Source organism: Callospermophilus lateralis, unplaced genomic scaffold (genome assembly GCF_048772815.1).
Source record: "Callospermophilus lateralis isolate mCalLat2 unplaced genomic scaffold, mCalLat2.hap1 Scaffold_281, whole genome shotgun sequence".
Classification (NCBI taxonomy): Eukaryota; Metazoa; Chordata; class Mammalia; order Rodentia; family Sciuridae; genus Callospermophilus; species Callospermophilus lateralis.
This window is the reverse complement of record NW_027513510.1, coordinates 719437-730560: the sequence shown is the minus strand read 5'-3', so window position 1 is coordinate 730560 and position 11124 is coordinate 719437.

Below are 11124 nucleotides of genomic sequence, written 5' to 3'. Positions count from 1 at the left end.
GCCAACCGCCATGCACCAGAGCGTGTCACTCAGAGGTCTTGTGTTTGGGGATCCGTGGATCCATCCTTTTGCAGTCCTTCCTGCACCCTCCGATATTATGGCCTAACGTCCTCACTCCATGGGTGCGTCTTCCCCCAAGCCGAAGGGCCCATGGAGACGAACCCTTACGGCAAGGGCAGAAGATGGTTTGTCAGAGCTTTTACTTATATTTTTATGTAAGAAAGAGAGATCTGTGGGGATGTAAACTTAAGAAATAAGCCTGTGAGAAGGGTAGAACATCCTTTTAAAAGTTGACAGCGTGGTCTTCCATCTCCAGATGATGATAGTGGATCTGTATGGGCTTAGAGGCCATAATATTAATGTGTTCTTTAATAAATTGTACCACACTGTTTATAATGCAGGGTCCTATGGTCACCATTAAACGTAAACCCAACAAAGGGCCTAATAGGGGAAGAAGGTAGGGTAGAAATCCATTAAGCTTAGTCCAGAGGGGATTTTCAAATAGTTCTCTTCATCTCTTTTCTAGATCTTCTTGAAGTTGCTTAAATTTAGTGCATACTATGACTGATTTATTGGCATAAAAGCAGCATCATTCCCCTAAGGCCAATCAAATATCTCCCTGGTTAGCAGTCAGCAAATCTAAGCCTCGTCTGTTTTGAAGGAACACTTTTGCCAGGAAGTCTATTTGGTCCTACAAATCTTTAATGGTTTCTGATAGAGTTTGTACATCATTTTAAGTTGTTGAGACATGCGATGGTAAGGGTGTATAGCCGTGCCAAAGCCAGTGTACCTGTGCCCACAGCAGCTGTTATTCCAAGGCTGGCAATAAGTGGTAAGGCCTGTATCACCCGCCTCTGTCTTTTGACTAAGGTGTCTAGGCTAGAGGTTCGTCTCCTGGGACAATAGTTATATCAGGGAGTAATAAGGCAAGAACACAGTCACTGGTCCAATTCGCTGGAAGCCTGGGGAAGGCCACATTTCCTCCACACATAACAACTGTGCCATTGGGGGGACAAAGAGATGGGATGGGTGAGGAATAATTTTGTACTGTTGAGCAATTTCCAAAGGAAGTAATTCCAAAATCCATATCATAGGTATTATTCTGCATCGCACCTAAAAGACATAATGTAAAAGTGCCTATAGGCTATTTTTTAAAGGGAAATCCGGGTTGGCATGTATTATCATTGTCCATAGTAGAATTAATAGGAACTGCCATAGGAATGCTTGCCCCTGTTGTCATGCAGAGCCAGCAATTACCAGCAAGGGTGGGGTTGGAATTACTAAGGAAGGAGAAGGTAGTTTGCAAAATATCTAATGTATTGGTATCTAAACCTGGGAACTGGGATTTCGGCTACATTAAGGGATGATATGTGAGCTCAGGGATTTGGGGTTTCAAAAGTTTGATTATCTGAGTATGCTTGACAGAATAAGTGGGTCCTCTACCATCAGAGACCCCTGTAGGGGCCTTAATGGGCCAGTCGGAAGGTTTTCCAACAGTGCCTTGGCACCCAGCTGACTGTAGCTTGGTGTATTTGCCTTCTCCTCCCCGGTCAAAGAGAACGGGGGTATAATGAATAGTGCCCCCCCCTGCTTCATGAGTTTTAATTAGGGAGGCTTCAAAAAATCATTTTCCCTGCTTGTTAACACAAATTGAGGCCGACACATAACAAGAGACATGCATCGCCTGGGTATGCGTACGGGTTGCAGAACAAATTTGGAGAGCTTTACTTGTACTAGGGGGAATAATCTTTGGCTTGTTAACACATACCCATTTAGGCTGATGAACTCCTCTGAGTTTATGGTCAACCTCGGCACGGAGGTAAGCCACCTTAGTCATGCAGTCAGCAGTCTGGGTCCAACTAGTGGAAGCCTGAGTCCAAGATCCTCCCTTGCATTCACGGGGGCGGGGGGGCAAAAAGGTACTCCATGATGTTGGAAGGTGGAGGGCCAAGGCCTCCGTGCACAAACCTGTTCAGCATAAGTTCCTTAAGCAGGATCCTCACATAGATTGTTGGATGGATCCGAAAAAGAGGAAAAATTGTACTCATGGGCAGGGCCTCCGTCCCCGGTTTGAGGTAAGTCATTAACCTGTTTAACCAGGTGTTCTGTTAACCATCTTGGGGCTGCTAGCTCTTGGTCCAAAACACAAGCTGAGCCTCGTTCCCAGATGAGGACAGGATCTGGGCGTTTCCATTTATTTGTAAGGGGATTTCGCCACATAACAGGTGGGTGATCAGAATTGGAAAAGGGATGCCAGTGTCTGTCTGCAGCTGAAAGGCCTTCACTGTCTAGGGTAAGAAAAAAAAAGGGCAAATAATGCATGGTTAAGGCAATGCCTGTGAGTGGTAAATACAAGGGCGGAAGCCTTAAGGCGGGATAGCCAAGTCTTTAAGGTAAGGTGGAACGTTCCACAATGCCTCGGCCCTGAGGTTTGTATTGAATTCCAGTAGTATGACAAAATTGCAAGGTAGCACAAAACTGTTTAAAATTGGCACTGGTATATGGAGGACAATTATCTGTTTTAATATGTATTGGTTTACCCATTATGGAAAAGGCTGAAACAAGATGAGAAAGGACATCTTTGGTAGCCTCTCCAGAATGTGGTGATGCAAAAATAAAGCTGCTGAAGGTATCGATAGAAACATGTATATATTTGGTTTATCCAAATTCAGGAAAATGAGTAACATCCATTTGCCAAACCTGATTTGGCAATAATCCTCAGGGGTTAACTCCCAAGTGTTGAATCGGGAGAGAGAGAGCGCAAGCAGGGCATTCTTTACTATTTCCCGTGCCTGTTGCCTGGTAATTTTACAAAGTAATCAAAGGCTCTGGGAATTTAGTTGGTGAAGATTGTTTAGCTCCATGGCCTTTTGAATGGAGCCACCAAAAATTGGAAAGATGGTAGGAGTTGCTGCATCAGCTTAAGCATTACCTGTGTTAGAGGACCGGAAAGATCAGAGTGTGCCCTGATGTGTCCTAAGAAAAATGGGTGTTGTTTGGCCTGAATTAGCTGCTGAAGCTGGTGAAACAGAAAGGCCGCATTGGAAGAAGCTTTAATGGCGGGTGAAATCTCCAGCAGGGGCACAGAATGAGCAATGTAGGCACTGTCTGTATGAATATTAACAGGATTATCACAAAATGTTATAAAAACTTGTGTTATGGCAAACAATTCCACAAACTGTGCTTAATGATAGACAGTATCAAAGGTGGTAGGCTGGTTATTTACAACAAAGACCGCACAGCCATTACTGGAACCCTCTGTAAAGACAGTAAGGGCTTGAGGACTGGGAGCCTTTTGAGTAATTTTGGGAAAAATGAATGGATGTATCTGGACAAAATGTAAAAGGGTGTCATTGGGGACATGGTTATCAATTGTTCCCAAATGGCCTGATTGGGCAATACCCCATTCATCCCCTCTCTGTAGTAAAAATTGGGTTTGGTCATTAGTATATGGAATTAAAATATTATCAGGGTCTTTGCCAAAATGTTGTCGAGAAAGCAAATGACCTTTAATAATAATAGAAGCTACCTGAGCAAGATAAACGGTAATAAACTTGGAGGATGTGGTGGATAAATGGACCCAAAGCAAGGGGAAGCCTTTATTTTTAAAATATGGATATCCTGTCAAAATTTTTCTGAGGGTATATGAGGAGCGTGTAAAAGAACCAGAACCAGAGGAAGGTTATAAGAAATTTGTGTAACAAACTGTTTGGCAATGGCTTCTGTGACTTGGTTTAATGCCTGTCATGCCTCGGGAGTAAGCTTTTGAGGGGAAGAGGGGTAGGAATCACCTCTCAAAATATCATTAAGGGGCAAAAGTACACAAGTGGGTAATTTTAAATATGTTCTTAGCCATTGAATATCTCCCAGTAATTTTTGAGAATCATTAAGGGTGTGAAGATGGTCCACACGTAGTTGTATTTTAGGAATTTGGATCTGATTATCTTGAAGTTTAAGGCCCAAATAGGTATAAGGGTCCTGTGTTTAAACCTTATCAGGAGCTATCTGTAGTCTCAAGGTAGTGAGTGTTTTATAAATGTCCAAGTAACAATTATTAAGGTCATGGTAATTAGGTGCAGCAATTAAAGAATCATCCATATTATGTAAAACATAAAATTGTGGTCATCACTCTCTCACAGGGTCTACTGCTTGAACAGCTTATTTTCAGCAAAGACTAGAGCTGTTGGCCATACCTTGGGGAAGAACCTTCCATTGAAATCTCTGCATAGGGCCGTGGAAATTAATGCAAGGGAGACTAAAGGCAAAATAGGGTCTATCCTCGGGATGTAAAGGAATGGTAAAAAAGCAAACTTTTAAGTCAATAACCATTTTACAATAGTTTTTGGGAATAGCCACTGGTGTGGAAATTCCAGGCAGTAGTGCTCCCATCAGGCACATAACTTTATTAATGGCACACAAATATTGTAAAAGACGCCACTTGCCTGATTTTTTCTTGATAACAATAGGAGTATTCCATGGTGAGGCTGAGGGCTCTACATGGCCGGCTGCCAGCTGTTCCTGCACTAACATGGAGGCAGCCTCCAATTTTTCTGGGGGGTAAGGGGCCACTGATCCACCCACACAAGAGTCTGAGTCTCCAAAATAATTTTAGCTGCATGGGGTACAGGAGGGTCAGGAACCGACACTAAAAATCAGAATACCCAAGTCCATATGTATTTGTTTTTTTTATGGATTTTATAGTCCCCACCAGTCCTTGTCTCAGTCTCACAAGGCCTGTACCAGGGACAAAATTCATACAAAGCATTTGATGAGTCACCATGGAATTGGGACTGGCAAGAATAACTTCCATTTGACTCAAAATATCTCGGCCCCATAGGTTAACAGGGAGGTCAGGAACAATGAAAAGAGTGACAGTCACCTTATTACCCTCTTTATCAGTCCAGCTAAAAGCCCTAGAACTGACATGGAAATTTTTTGACTCTTAACCCTTTTAGATCATTCAAGGATGGGGTGATGGGCCAACCCGATGGCCAGTATTTGTGAGAAATAATTGTGGCATCAGCTCCAGTATCTAGAATTCCTTGGAATTCCTTTCCTTCAATAAGTAAGGTAAGGGTGGGTCTATTGTGAGAAATGGGCTGAACCCAATATACATCAGAGGAGCCGAGGGAGGCTGTCCCCCGTTGTAGGTTTGGGCAGTGGAAGTGCCTCCTGAATCCAAGGGAAGGAATGTTAATTGTGCAAGTCTTGTTCTTGCTGGGATGGCCGGAACTCCATTAATAGCTGTTGCCAGTATTTTTATTTCTCCAGTGAAATCATTATCATTAATGCCAGGGAAGACCTGAACACCATTTAACGTAGCAGAGACTCTTCCAAGAATAAGGGCACTCGTATGAGATGAAGGGGGACCCATAATTCTAGGGGGTATTATCTGGTGCCCTTGCATTGAGTCTAATATTGTATCGGTGGTAGCACAGAGGTCCAATCCTGCGCTGCCTGGGGTGGCTAGTTGGAGGGAGGCAATTGTGGGGAAGAATTTTGTGGTAGGTTTGGAGTTTGGGAGGGAACAAACCTTATTGCCCCTGGTTTTGTCCTGGGGGAGATCGTGGCCAGGGGCTGGCCCCACAGGGAGTTTCCTGAGAAGCAGGAAGAAATAGACTGTCTGAGGCCATTTGTCTTAGATCTACACTTACTGGCCCAGTGATGACATTTACCACATCTAGAACAAAGGGTAGCTGGGGGCGATTTAGCCCCAGTTTGAGGAGACGATATTCCTAGGCTTTGTTTGCCTTTCGGACACTTGCGTGCAAAATGGCCAGGTTGTTTACAAGTAAAGCAAGTACATGAGCCAGGATTGTGAAAGGCCTTGGTAAAGGGGGCACGTAGGGCGAGACCCATGGCATGGGCTGCACCCACCCCTGCACAGAGTCTAATAAAGTCAGAAAGTTTCCCTTTTTCCTTATGTGGTCGAAGAACATCCTGACATGCCGGGTTGGCGTTTTCAAAGGCAAGATGTTTTACAAAAGTTCTTTCGCTTTCGCTTGGTCCAAGCAAGCAATCTGCAGCTAGGTTAAGCCGGGGAACAAAGTTTCTATAAGGGTCGTTGGGTCCTTGTCAAATTTTTGCCGAAGAAGTGGTAGCCGAGCCCGTTTGAGGGAGGCATCTCCAAGCATGTAAGCCAGCCATCTGAATCTGCGCCAAAAGTCCAGCAGGGAAACGTGCCTATTAATTTTAGTGTCAAATGGCTCATAGCCCACTAGCTTAACATAAGTTCAGGATTTATAGGAGGCCTTAGTTAATTTTTTTTGAGCAGTTTCCTGACAGTGCTCCTTGAAATCTGCATTCCATAACAGGAAATCTCCGGCACTGAGGGTAGCTCGGTCTAAAAATTTCCAATCATTGGGAGTAAGCCATTGTGCGCTGTGGCTTTCTAATAAAGTCAACGTGTAGGGCACAGTGGGGCCATTGTAAGCACAAGTCTTTTTATGTTTTTTAAGAAAACGCAGGCTTAATTTTTTGTAGACACTCTGGGTTCCTTCCTGCCTAGGGGTGAACTCTTCATCCTCTGAGTCCTGATCTCCTTGATCCATTTCCCCCACTTCCTCCTCTTGATCCTCCTCTAAGTCTTTGACCTCAGCCTTTGCAGGCATATCTATCTGACTGCGGGTGACTGGGAAGGCGAGAACAGGCTGATGGAGTGGCTTAGCCTTTGTATTAGACCACCGTGGGCCAGCTTTCATTGACTCCATGCCTAAGGCTAATGAACAGAGCTCAGAGTCAAGGGATCTTAATTCTTTTAAAAGTTTGATCTGTTCCCGTCTATGTTGGAGAGACTCTCACAAGGGAGCCAGGCTAGGCAAGGGAAGTGGGGAAAAAATATCTGTGTGGCATTTTGCTCCTGAAGGGCTGGAGCACAAAAGGCAGGAGGGATATAGGAGGTAGGTAGATGTGTAAGTCCTATAGGCTGTGGCAGGGTCCTGAGAGGTGGCGCATCTTCTGAATGGTAGCTTGCTGCTTCCTTCTCCAAGGTAGCCTCTGTCCCAGGGGTCAATGTGTCTCTGGGATTTAAAACTCGATAAAGGCGTCTGGTAACCATTAGAGCCTTATTCATTAGGGTGGTATTTTGAGGGGGACCAGGAAGGTTCCCAGGGTCCTGGGGAGACTGAGAAGGGTCAATGTCTATACTAACTGATGGGCATGCCTTGGGGAGACGAGAGGTGTTTTGCATAGTCTCTTCTCCAATCCTGACAAGTTGTAAGGTACCATTGTCAAAGGGTGAACTTTTAAGAATTTCATTAATTAAGTTCCAGTAAGAAAATGTGGGAACTGGCACTTTTTCTGGGCCAAAGGTTTAATAATAATGTTTTAAACAGTCTCTTACTCTAAGCCATCTTTTACCATCAATGGTCACTTCAAGGTGAAACCATGGACACAATTCTCCTATGTATTAGAAAAAAAAAATTGTCACTCACCGTGCGTCATCCCCACTCTCCTCCTGGATCTGTCTCTTGGTGGTGTCTGCTGAGGCAATCGCAAGCTCCACTTGATGAAGTCTTCCAGGAGGACGGGGTTCCCAATGAGTCAAAGGCTCGAGCCCCAGTCAGTGGGTGCCAGTAGTCCCTGCTGGAAAGACACATCAACAGGGGCTGCGAACCTAGATGCGGAGGAATGAAGGGACAAGAGACACGAGAGATGACAGCATGACAGGAGTTCTGATCAAGCTGCAAACTTTTATTTTTCACACAGGGGCATTTATATGCTGGAGATGGGAAAGCTCTCTTATCCGAAGTTTCTGGATGTCTTCACAAGGTGAGATAAACTCAGGATGTTTCAGGAAGACAGATGGCAACAGGATGTCTCAGGGACACAGTTGGCTACAGGATGTCTCCCAGACAGGATGTCTCCATGGGGGCTGTTTCTTGTAAGTGTCAGGCTATTCTTTAAGGTGAATTCCTTCTACCCCTGACAGTCAAGGATTCAGTATTTCGAATGGAAAATTGGAAAAAGAATCCAATGTGTATTCAAACCAATGCCTTGACATTACCTTCATCCCAAGTAAGACACAATTAGAGGAGAAGAGTTAGAAAATCTGTGAATACACATCTGGAATGGAAAATGCTCAGGAGTTCACAACCTTGGAGGTGGTATAGGAGTTTCCAAATGTAAGGGACAGGGTAAAAACTCCACAAACATGGAGCTCTGCTGGCCTAAAGATTTCTTGAGAAACTTCATCTGAGGTTGTTTTTAGGAGCTTTAGCTTCCTTTGTAATGAGACGATCAAAGCTGGGTCAGAATCTATGTGACCTAGAGGACATTGTTTCTTATTTTCCAATGAACATGAGGCAGCAGTGCTGAATTCTCTCTTTGTAGGTAAACTGTGGCCACTGGTGACTAAGTGTCTCCCAGTGTGGAATGTGAAGCCATTGGTCATCCTCCAATTTTTGTGGTGTTTCTTGCAGCTGCACTGGGAGTTTGATATTTGCTTCATGAAATACAAGAAGTTCAACTGGGACACAGTGATGGAGGGAGTTCTGTCACGTGTGGTGGGTAAGGGTCTGCAGGAGAATGCACCAACAAGGCTTCTATCCCACATAGCTTGCCCCCTTGACCATAGCAATCTGATTGTAAACATTGCCCTGAATCCTCTCCATATAACAAGATGCCTTTACATACAAGGGTCTGTGGCTTGTAGCATGTCAGTCACAAACCATTTGGAAGCGAAGGGCAGATGCAGATGACCCTACCACAGATGTTTTAACACACACCTGCACACCACTGCTCTAGGCCGACTACTCAGCAGGCTCCAAATTACTGGCATCTCTGTTCTACACCATTTTCATGAAATCCAGTCAATCAAGGCACTGTCTGGAACACTGATGGTCATCAATAGGACATCCAAAGGTTCTCCATGGCCACCTGGTCATGGGAATGTCAAAAATTTAAAGGTGTTTATCTAGCCATTTTTCAAGGGTGAACTTGGAGGCACTGTGGGTTTCAATTCATTCAGGAACGATTAAATGGAGAGGAAGCTCATTTCAATGAAAGATCTGGAGAACTATCACACGCAAGGCTTCCCAAAGACAGGCCAAAAGGTCCCATGAAGCCAGACCTACTGACGTCTAAAATTTGAGGTCCATGTGTGTTTTGACTTGCAACTATGGCTGCCAAGTCTTTAAGAATAAAATCATGTGATATCCTTCCCGAGATTCCCAGTGCTCTGTGGAAAGCCAACCTGGGCCCAGATCTCACTTTCCAAGGGCGACTCTCATGTGTGGCCTCCTAAAATCCCAACACAATACAAGGCAATACTTCTTTGAGGTAAGTTCCAGAACTCAGTCTCTAAGGAGAATCACACCAGTGTTCAAGCCCAGGTGGACCCAGTCATCTATTCCAAGCGCCACACAAATGACCGCAATTAAAGTCAAGACACTCCCACATGGCCCTCATTTTCTTCCATATAGACATTCATCATAACCTCTGCCTGGAGGTTTCCATGAGGGGCACAGCCCAAGACAGTGTCCAAAATAAGCTCCCTTGCATCCATTTGCCTAAAGTCAGTGTGGCCGGGACATCCTTCCTGTGAACCAGGAGTGTTCAAAGAGGCCTGCCGTTAATATTGCTCTTATTCTCGATTTTGAGGCCTACTGACTGTGGGGTTTAGATTCTTTATGTTAATTGGAGTCATGAGAAAACCCAAGAACCTATGGTCTAGTGTCTGCAGGGCTTTGAAGAACTCATTTGACACAAAGGATCTGTATTCTCAATGATGGAAGTCAGAAACCTTACAGAGGAAGGTGAGAGACTTCATCCAAAATTACTGCTCTTTTGGCTTTTTGATTTGGATGCACTCATGGGATTTTTCTTTAGATCCATCAGATGCTGAGAATCTAAGCCACAGCCTCACACAGGGCCAAGAGGCTGATTCAGACACATCCCTTTCCAAAGCAATTAAGAAAGAGCCACAGGTAATGTCCATACATTTCCATTTGAAAACTGTTTTCTTCAGGCTTCAAAAAGGCGTAGCCTGAGGCAAAGACCTTCCTGACATTCAGGGCAACAGAAGGATATGTAAGCAAAAGGCCCAAAGCGGGGTTTCTCCACTGAGACTTTCCTGGTCACACTGATATCTGAGTTTTCTGAGATGCTCATCATTTCCTTCAGCTCTCTAGTGCATGGCCGTATCACAGAGCGTGGAGGTGGTACATATCTTGGACATAATACCATGAGCGTATTCTGGAGATTGCCCATAATTCAGGTAGAGAACAGGAACTTAAGAAGATATTAGGTGTTGCCCATCCATTAGGAAAGCCGCAGACAATTCATAAATTGGGCAGAATGAATGCTGGGAAGATTTCTACTAGAAAGGACACATGTATTTATGCATTCTCTTTTCTATTGTCTACAACCATGGACACAGTGGGATACACAGACATAGAAAGACTAGCCTTGTCAAACGACTTACTAGAATCGGTTCACACCAAACCAATCAAACCGACTTTCTTACCTATTCTCAGAACATGAGACAAAACCACAAATACCCACACCCACACCCACACAGACCCCCAAGTACGTCTGTGACAATATGGAGTGTCGTTTGATAGTGGGCCATAATAAATTCCCTCATAATGGGCTGTCCTGTCTCAGATCTAGTCTCTGTGGCAAACTTTGTGAAGCTTTAAGGAGCCAGTGGTGAGCCACTATCTGCTTTCTCAGGAAAGGCCCCTCTTCAGACCTTCCTAGCATTTGGCCATCCTCACATAAGTAGGTACCAAGAAAGACTGACTCTGTCTTTGGTAAATCCGAAAAATTTTGACCACTGGGACTGGGACTGGGACTGGCTCTGGATGCCTGGCTACCTGGATCCCAAGTTCAGAGAATGCAATCACCAAGGAAGTGAGGTGAGGTCACTTCCTTCAGGAACTGAATGAGGTCCCTACCTTGGCAACCACTTTGTCCTAACAGTTGCTTCCAAGGGTCCCATGAGATGGAGGCTGCACCTACTTACTCTGACATTTTCACAAGTTAGAATGGTATACAACCATAGGCACCCAGGAACAGCTCTCCACATAGGCCTGGTTTGCTGCATCTTCTTTACATTAAGAAGAGAGAGGCTGATTCTGACACAACCCTTCATCCTGACCAGGTTGTTTGCCATGGAAGATG